At 36.5% G+C, this 8,813-nt stretch overlaps 1 long non-coding RNA gene across 1 annotated transcript; it reads right to left on the bottom strand.

The window, feature by feature from the left end:
• Nucleotides 1–6,505: 6,505 nt before the first annotated feature.
• LOC107573246 (uncharacterized) lies at nucleotides 6,506–7,020 on the bottom strand. Its single transcript, XR_001607475.1, has 3 exons — nucleotides 6,929–7,020; nucleotides 6,680–6,773; nucleotides 6,506–6,567 (listed from the first exon to the last, which is right to left on the bottom strand). It is a non-coding gene; the product is annotated as an uncharacterized lncRNA (long non-coding RNA).
• Between the last annotated feature and the right edge of the window lie 1,793 nt (nucleotides 7,021–8,813).

The raw sequence follows: 8,813 nt of genomic DNA, 5'->3' as shown, positions 1-8,813 counted from the left end.
GCTGAGTGCAATCAGTGCAATGAATGATGGGATATGTAGTCCGGGATGATAAGCAACAGTAGGTGTAGTGCGAGAGTCAATGTTATGGAAAGGGTGACCTCTGATGGTAAGCAGACGGAAGTTCATGAACCGGATTCATAACAGTTTTAATGACTAATTTTATTTGATTTATTTTTTTTCTGCCAATGCATGTCAAAAACACGACTGGCACAGACAAATAACGTTAAATAAATCTTACCTGAAGTCACAGTGAGGTTCCAAAAGCCAGACGCCATACACGCACGCTTGCAGAAGCTGGTCAATATAAGAACATACCGCTATATTTTCTAATTAATTTCATACTTCCCCCAAAACAATTTGAATTCTGTCATCACTCACCCTTAAGATGCTCCAAACCATCTAAGACTATCATTCATCTCCAAAAGAAAAGTGGAGATATTTTAATAAAAATCTGAGAGATTTATGTCCCTCCGATGATTCACCAAAGATGTTCACATTTCAAAAAGTTGAAATCGCAAAAAAACATCGCCAAAGTAATCCATATGAATTGCGTGGTTTCCACCAAGTGCCCTAAAGAGACACGATCGGCGACCGCTCTATATAATACTGTTTAAATTTACACTTATATTCACATTCAAGAGACATTTGCACGCACATCATATTTTACATACGAAGCTCTCTGGGGTGAGCTCATTATCATACGAACCAATCAGAGCCGTTCAATAGCTCTGGAACCAATCAGGTTTAGTCAGTGTGATGTTTGAATTTAAACACAAGTAAGGGCGAGTTTTTTTTTTTTTTCCGTATATGATGTTGAAATCCTTGTGGGAATTTCAGAGATATATATTAGAAAATAAAGGCGTCAAGCTTGAACAAATGTATAAACACCTAGCTTATTACAATTAATGTATCGTGTAAAGAACAACAGCCTAATCAACCAAAGTAGCATAACCTTTGAAGTAAAACTGAACAACATATTAAACAACATATTTTAAACATCGCAATGCTTAATAATAGTTCACAAACGTTTGTTCATTGTAAATGTTAAAAATGTTTTTCAAAATATTGTACTTTTCCAAATATTAAAATTATAAATACATAAATATTTAAAATATAACCATGTGTAGGCCTACTGCAATATAAAGTACATTAAAAACCCACTAAAAGTGTAATAATTTTGTTATGTTATTACACAAAGTAGACATAAAATATACTTTAAGTAAGTGTAACATAAGTATGTTTTCTGTAAATACACTAAAAAGTCACTAAAATTGTGCTTGTGTTTAGCATATCCCTTAAAAGTGTAACTAAAATATATTTATTAACAGTTAGTATTTCTACTATACTTTTTAGAAATATACTAATAGTGTGCTTGTGTTTAGCATATTCCTTAAAAGTGTAACTAAGCATATATATATTACCAAAGTATTTCTAGTATACTTTTTATAAATACATTAAAAGTATGCTTCTGTTTAGCATATTTCTTAGAAGTATAACTAAGCATATATTTAATACAAAAGTACTTCTAGTATACTTTTTAGAAATATATTAAAATGCAATTCAATATATTTTTATTGCACTTCAAATAAGCATGTTGGGAATACAAATGTATTATCTCTCTCACTCACACACACACACACACACACACACAGCAATTTGTTATAGTCTTAAGTTTAAAGTTCCAGAATATTTTTGTTAGTTTAAATTGTTTACATTGTTCTTCAATAAAGTTGTTGCATGATCTGGAAAGTGTGTATATTATTTCACCAGATCTCTCCCCAGCTAGTGTTATAGTAGTGGGCAGGTTGTAACAGCGGAACTCTTTGTGTTTGACATTAACTCACAGAATCTGTGATCGTGTAGTACAAGCTCAAGTGAGCTGTATTGGTAGCAGACACATGTGGCTACAATGTATCAAAGTTTGAGAGATCTAGCATGAGCAAGCACTAAGTTAGTGACCCTCGAACACAAAGTGTTACTATCATCCCCGGTCTCCTCTGTGTATTTATTTCGCTCTATACATAGATTGGGTAACTTCTTTCTTATGTGTTGTGTGAAGGAGTTCTGTTGAGCCATGCATTCCTCTGAGATCATCTGCTGTTCCTCTCTCTGTGTGGAGGACTGGGGTTTCTGCACTCTCAGACTTGTGCTTTTTTAAAAATTGATGCTTAAACAACAAATCCATAACAAAAGTGCCATGGGTGTACAAAGTAAAACAAATATTAACTATACATAAATAAAGGCCTTACTATTTCACAGTATCTTAAATGTACTAAACAAAAGCAGTTTTTACAGCTTTTTTTGTTTGCACTCTCCTTAATAGTACTTATATAATTATCTAATTCTTTAAGCACCACAGAAAAAAGAGGTTTCTGATTGTTTAATTTACAACGATGAATATGAAACCTATCAAGCATAATCAGGAGATTTTTGATTATGATTAAAGCCCAGGTTTCTTAATTTTGATTCCATCTTTTGTTTCAAAAGAAAGAAAAAAAACATTCGAGTTGAGTATGTGGAGATTTTCATGTTGCTTGTTAATAAAAGTGTTAAACTTGAAGGTCCGGTCTCTCTTCCTCCTTCATTTACCGGCTCTTGAGCTTGTGTTGCTGTGGTCTGAATCTAGTGGAAGGATCTAAGAGTAACACAGTATTTCTCCACCCACATTATTTAGTTATTTATTTTCCCCCCACGCTGCGGCTCAGGGCTTTCCTATTAATCCAAGTCATATTGTGTGAAATAGCATTATTACCTTTCTGTGGAGCAGTTTCATTACTCAATCTGTTTCAAACAGCAAACACGTTATTATTTATCCCATTACTTATAATTGGAAACATTTAGGCTACATTAAATAATTTATATTATTTTCTATATTTCTAGATATCTGCCTATATTTCAAAGAAGCAGCAGAATAATGTTAGGATTAGCTATTAAACAAATATAAATTAGCATCAGTTACTTTATCATAGATAGATAGATCGATACAGTCAATATTATTGCGAACATCAGCTTCAGGAAGTTCAGACGCGTGTTTTTGCTGATTAATCTAATCTCGCCAGAAAGATTTAAAAAGTGTCGCCTCGAATGCTGATTGGCTCTCCGTGCTTCCTCATCGACTGTGACGTGTTCTGTTTCCTGCTGTTTGAAGAATAAACGCGCCTTCAAAGAGATGGAATAGATGGAGCAACTGAAATTCTATTCTGAACTTCACACAGAATCCAGAGATAGCGCTCATCTGGACACACTGTGCTGGGAAAGATGAAGTGTGAAGTTCAGGAACAACAGAGGAAGCATGAAGCTTCAGTCTGTGATGAAGTAACAGCTGCACGAGATGCGCTGTCAGATCTACCGGATCCAGGAGGAGCAGGAGGAGGAGGAGGTTTTATTAAGCGCTTACTGGGTTTACATCATGACTCTGTGGACATGTGGAGATCTATGATGAAGCACAGACCGATAACACACGCGCATGTTTCACTGAAAGAAGCCCGAGAGCTACTGCAGAAGAATGAAGGAAACTGCTGGAAATATATCATGCAGCTCATGAAGAGCAGCGACGGCAGGCACACTCGTGTCTAGTGGAAGTGCTTTATATTGTTTTCTGTGCTAGACTGCAGCTCTGGACACATCTTTAGCAGATGCGCTCACGGATATATAGACTATTGCTGTACAACTAAGATATTCTAATTGTATTAGTAATTCGTTTTAGAAGAATTCAAAGTAGCATTTAGCTGTTGGAATGAGTTGTTAAATCGATCAGGCGAACGGCCAAGAAATCTCTGAATTAAACTCAATCATACTGCAAAAATCTCTGACTGAGTTAAACAGATTTACATGCCACCTAACAGCCAATCAGAAACTAGAGTGCGTTGTTTCCGGGTAAATTACTGCAGGTTCGTTACTAGGCAACATGGATGCGCACGCACACACACACACACACACTGAGAGAAAATCTGAAATAGCAGAAAGTCTCCTGTGAGGGGTAGGTTTAGGGGTAGGGTTGGTGTAGGGCAATAGAATATATACGGTCTGTACAGTATAAAAACCATTACGCTTGTGGAGAGTCCCCACAAGGATAGCTGACCAGGCATGAGTGTGTGTGTGTGTGCGCGTGTGAACAATTCTCACGAACTAAAAAAGTAGACTGATTTATTTTGACAATTACGAAAATTAGGGCTGCACTATAAATCGCATGCGATATATTTAACGCGCATCTTGTCAGAAAGCCGGTTCTGTAATCAGCGGTAAATCTCCATCTCCTGCCTGCTTTCACATGGAGCAGCAGTAACTACACAGAGCCGTTGTTCACTGACGAGCTGCGCAAAACCAGTTCATATTCAGCTCGTCAGTGAACAACGGCTCTGTGTAGTTACTGCTGCTCCATGTGAAAGCACGCAGGTCGCTACAGAAGTAGTAGGGAGCTCGGTGTATGTCATATGCGGAAAACAAAAACTAAATCATGCACACCACACAGCAAAATTATGAGTGTTAATTCAACTCTAACAGAGTTTAAATCAACTCCGAAAAAGTGTACATATTGTCCCAATCTTTTCAGAGTTACATTAACACTCTTCAAAGAGTTACTTGTTTAACACTATGAATGAGTTATATGTACACGGTATAGAGTTAAAAAACAACTCTGGTCTGCAGTGCAAATACTGTAAAAGGAACAATTTCATCATCTATTATAAATGCATGAAGGTCTTCATCCATTTGCACAGTTTGAACACTGCTTGTCGAAAGAAAAACCTTCTCATCTTTCACAATAATATTAACAACTTTTTTGAACACTGGATGAACTGTGATTAAATGTTTCTTAAATCCAGAATATGTGCCAAACATTGAAGAACATCCGAACTCTGCACATCGTAAACGCAAGAGCTTTCCAGGGTAAAGTCCGTGTAGAAGTTTCAAATGCCGACAAATCAGAGATGAAGTCCGATGAGAAGTTTTACAAATAAAACATGTAAACATGCTTTGACCCTATCTTCAATCACTCCTTTCCACTGAGAAATCTTGCCCTTAGTTCTCTGACTCTTGGTCTTTCTTTGGAGGTTCCAGCATCTATGTTGTACACTGCCGTTTGGATGAACATGTAGAAGTTTGCCAGACTTTCGTGGTATGATGTGCTGAACACAAAGTGTGCCTTAAAGAGCTCATCAAATGCTGCTACCGTCGTCAGAGCCTTGCATGGAATTGGTTTCATGTCGACAATAATGAAGAACCTATGAATGCTTTTGGTATTTTCTCCAATACAGAGCAGGAAAGGCTGTGCAGATCCGACTTTCTCCAAAAACATTGGAATGCTGGTTCCCATCTAGATAATATAAGAAAACCAGGCCAATTACAATGAATGCTAATTCTGTTTTATAGATGCAATGCCAAACATGTTCCAGTAAGTTACTGAAGAAAAGAAGATACAACTGACATCCGTGATTTACGGTGGCTGAGAAGCACAAAACAAATCACAATTATGAAAACAAATGAGCAAATCAAAAAACAAAATAGCAAGTCAGAAACAATTTTAAGGTTTTTTTAAAAAAATGAAACGAGCATAATGAACGAGCATAATATTTTTAGATTGTAATGTTACAATGTTATTATGAAATGTGATTTTGACCCTTTTTTGCACATAATATATAGGCTTACATTGTTGCATTCACTTTATTAGTTTTCATAGCCTTTAATATATTGTTTCGTTAGACAACATTGGGCAGTACGTAAAATATATACTGTATATTAAATACAGATTTAAAAAAAAAAATCCAGATACAAAAACGAAAATACCAAGATATATACCATATATAGCAAATCGGCCAAATAATAGAGATATGAAATTTTGCCCATATCGCCCAGCCCTACCCATTAGTACTTTATTTGCATTAATATTTTATTAAAACTTCTGCGGGAGTGTGCTGTACTTAACTGACTGCATGTCTTGATTGACAGATGTATCATCCAATCTGCTGTAAGTATTCAATTCACAAAATATATCTAATCTTTTCCATTTTGTCATTGTGTTTTTTGACTTGCCATTTTGTTTTTAGACTTGGTGCTGCATTTATAGTTTGACGTTTTGTTTTTGGATTTGTTCAATTGTTTTCATAATTGTGATTTGTTTTGCACGTCTCGGACACAGCGGATTTCAGAATGAATTAAAAACACATTAAAACTCACCCTAAGAAATCGCACCACATGGTCAGCTGCCTGAAGGGGGCTGATCTTTGCTGCCTTCTTGTGACCTTTTGGAGTTGGGGGCAGGAGATACAGCGATTCCTTTTTATGATACGTGTTAAATCTTACCATCACCAGGTTCACGCTGAGCATCTTTGATGAGTTCCTCAATGTGGTGACTGGAGGACAATCCTTTGCTGTCATTGATCACTCTCTGTTTGAAGTAGGTTGGCCACTTTGCCAGAAACTTTCCTGAGATCTCTTCTCCAAATAGTAGCAAAAAATCTTGTTCAATCTGTATATAAAAAACAAAACAAAAACAGAACAAACACTCTTTACAGTTTTTAAGCGCCAGGCCAGGTACCCAGTGCCGCTAGACGCATCGTAGAAATGCTCCTAAAAAAATAAAAGAGTAAACGATTTTAAAAAAAAATTAAGGCAAATCATTAAATTGTTTTTAAAGTGAATAATTTTTTAGACCTGTATAATCTGGAAAAAAAGCACTTACATATCCGTTTTTAGAATATGGATCCTCCAGGTTAGGAAACAAAGTGACAATACCTAGAGCATACTTAGTCTGCACAGTTTGTGGAGGAGTTCTTCTGTTTTGAGTCATAAAGCAGGGACATTGATAAAACAAAGGGAATTGGGGACAAGACAACCTTTCAACATAAACCAGTCTAAAGGGTACTTGAATTATTTATTTTTTTTAACTCAGAACATATTCATAATCCATCATTTATATTAAAATTCTTACCCATGAGCTTCAATCATGTCGGCAATGAGCATGTTAACCAACTGTCTGTGGGTGCTGTCTGACAAAGTTTTGGTTTTATCGTATTCAAACATTATTTTGTCTCCACCAGGTTTGAATACGATAAAACCAAAACTTTGTCAGACAGCACCCACAGACAGTTGGTTAACATGCTCATTGCCGACATGATTGAAGCTCATGGGTAAGAATTTTAATATAAATGATGGATTATGAATATGTTCTGAGTTAAAAAAAATAAATAATTCAAGTACCCTTTAGACTGGAACATTTCAAAACTAAACATTTAAATGAAAACAAAAAAATAAAGCTAAAAACAATTCAAAATATTAAAAGAACAAAAGGTATAATAATGATTCTAACATAACACTAAGCCAAACACCAAAAAACAACTACATATGTGTATGTACAGCCACACACATATACATATACTGTATATATAAATACATTCTATATGTATATATATATATATAATTTCATTTCCGTTTGAGTTAAACCTAAATTGAATAACACTGCGCGCTGAAAAGACCGAACACGCAAGAGACCTTCATCCGCCACTGGATACCTTCCTTGGACCAGGTGCGCGGACCTTACACTTACAATCCAAACTATTATATATGGGACAATTTTTGCTGCGAAACTGCCTTTACAATTTATTTTTTTGATCACTACCCCGAGCAAAAATTGCTTGTTAGCATGGCAACTGCTTGGTGGGTCCACATAGAACACTTCTTATGTGTTATACTTCAAGCTAGGGCTGAACGATTAATCGCATTTTCGATAATATCGCGATATGGCACAACGCGATTTTTTAACCGCAAAGGCTGCGATTACATTCTCGTCACGTGACATGCGAGAGTAAAGCAGTCTGCAGAGGAAGCGTCAACTTGGCACACTACGCATATGCCTGGCCTACAGAAAAGCACACTTTGTTTAATCCATCTAATATTGTGTTGGTCATACTATACAATCGAGATGGGAGAAAAGATTCTCAAACGATTCTGAGCTTAGTTTTTAACCACTGATGCGCGATGGCGCTGCATGTGCTTTAGAAACTCATCCTGCTTGCTTCCAATTGCTCTCTCTCTCTGTCTCTCTCTCTCTCACACATACACACACACCACTCGAACCATCCACACAATAACCTTTAATAAAGTTCGGAAAGGTTGAAGCGAATTACAAGGACATTCGCGTGCTTCACTGAACAGAATGCGCTGTGAGAAACGCGTGCGTTGCTGACGCTTGCAGTGTGTCGTCTCGCCCGCCGGTATTTTCCTTACAAATGCTCTACGAACACCGCCTCGGTTATGTTATGTCCATTTCAAATGCTGATGCGCGCTTTGTGAAGAGTGCTCGGTCATGCGGCTGTGCGCGACTGCTTTTAAGTGGTTAAATATACTTGCATTTCAAAATGCTTTTATAACGCGAAATTAATGTAAACACAGTCAGTTATGTCTTAAAGGATCAAACAGACAGGACAAACCACATCTTATATTTCAAAAGAGATCTGTGCATTAGTGTGAATGCAGCTTATTAGATCTGCCGCTCTCTATGATGCCATCATAATAATCAACAACAGTAAAGCTGAGAAAGAGAAAAATCACAAACAGCTCTTGAAAGGAAAATGTTCAGATACTCTTAAATACTGAAAGCACTGTTTGTTTACTGCTTGTATGCCTAGTTCCAGACTAAAATAAATGTTTGAGCTGTCTTAACTGAAAGCAACTTGCACTGACATGTCTTAAAATATATCAGTGCCATTGTTTTGTCTCAAGATACACACCAGTAATGTTTTTTTTCTCAGGCACGTTTAAGCTACTTAGATGTCCTAATTAAACTAAGGCCTAATCCTGGCTTAATCTAAGCCCTG

Source organism: Sinocyclocheilus grahami, unplaced genomic scaffold (genome assembly GCF_001515645.1).
Source record: "Sinocyclocheilus grahami isolate Dianchi unplaced genomic scaffold, SAMN03320097.WGS_v1.1 scaffold1903.1, whole genome shotgun sequence".
NCBI lineage: Eukaryota > Metazoa > Chordata > Actinopteri > Cypriniformes > Cyprinidae > Sinocyclocheilus > Sinocyclocheilus grahami.
This window is presented reverse-complemented; position numbering and strand designations above follow the sequence as displayed.